General features: G+C 35.2%; 1 protein-coding gene across 1 annotated transcript in view; it reads right to left on the bottom strand.

Annotated features, from left to right (window-relative positions):
- Positions 1-1297, bottom strand: part of LOC119586684 — a gene marked incomplete at its 3' end in the record, with an annotated part of 31110 nt that overhangs the window by 2786 nt on the left and 27027 nt on the right.

Raw genomic sequence — 1297 nt, 5'->3', positions numbered from 1 at the left:
ACATATATGTTAGGTCTATGTGGAAGAATCAACGAAGGATGTCATGGAAACTGTAGTGTTTAAGGTATGAAGTGAAAAGACTTTTATTTTTTTACAGAGGAAATTGCATTCTTCAAGGTATTCTTTGGTATATCTGTCGTTGAAATTTCAAAATAGTTTCTTATGGAAAACAGTTTTTATTTTTTTTGTTATAACTAATTATCTAGCCCTTTTCATAACTAATAATTAGCTTACTCTATGCTTCTGAAAAAAAAATAAAATGTTTTCCCCAAAATTGAACCAAAACGTCCAGTTCTATAAAAATTACTATCATCTTGTTATATCAAATTATCTTAACCTTCACCTAATTAGCAAATCATTTGAATAATTCCCTTGCCCTAAGCTCCTGACAAAAAGTAAAAATGTTTTCCAAAAAATCGAACCAAACCCCAGTTCTGTAAAAGTTATTTTCCTCTCAGCTCATACCTCTGCCACCTTCGGTCACCAAGATCCCCGTCAATGTACTGTGTCAACTACTTCAAGACACACAACCATGACAAAGCTGCTATGAGAAAAGTATTGAAGGAGATGCAGAGAGCTGGTAGATTCTATCAGTTCACAATCACAACACACACAGCCAAGACAGATTGTCCAAATAGATACTACTTTTTTAAGACAATGAGAGGTAAAGAATATATTGTACAGTCAGAGGTATAAAACATATTGTTTCATTCCATATAACAAATACAACAAAAATTCCCCTAGTTAAGCCTACACAGAAACTGACTCCAAATTACTGCATATCAACTTCATAACAATCAAGCAACATTCATGTTAAAATGGAAGCAACATTATTATATATTACTGTCCCGACGTACTGATAAGAATCACAATAACAGACCCTGTATATACGAAAATGAGAAGAGGGAGAAAGATAGAAAAAAAAGGAAATGGGGAGATATGAAGAAGAAAAAAAACAGACAAAAAAAGCACAAGCATAAGAAATAAAGAGGAAAATCATAAAGAGATGAACCCAGATAACGCTAATCTACGAACTACCGCAGCTGGGAACACACTCATGCCAAAATAGCACTGTAAGAAGCCTACGGTACACAACCACTGTCCCGCGGTTGTCTCACCTACTGTCTCTGTTCTACACTTTGTCTACTTAATCCTCTGGCTGCTGTGCCTGCGAGATCCCTTCGTCAAGTGTCTTTTTATCTGGTGTTAAGCGAGGAGTTTACTTAAGCACTTAAGGGTAGGCTGGAATTGATTAGTGATGGGTGGAAAATAGAAATGAGTGAGTGTGTATTTATTT

This window comes from Penaeus monodon, chromosome 21 (assembly GCF_015228065.2).
Source record: "Penaeus monodon isolate SGIC_2016 chromosome 21, NSTDA_Pmon_1, whole genome shotgun sequence".
Classification (NCBI taxonomy): Eukaryota; Metazoa; Arthropoda; class Malacostraca; order Decapoda; family Penaeidae; genus Penaeus; species Penaeus monodon.
The sequence above is the reverse complement of the archived record's forward strand: the minus strand, read 5'-3'. Positions and strand labels throughout refer to the sequence as shown.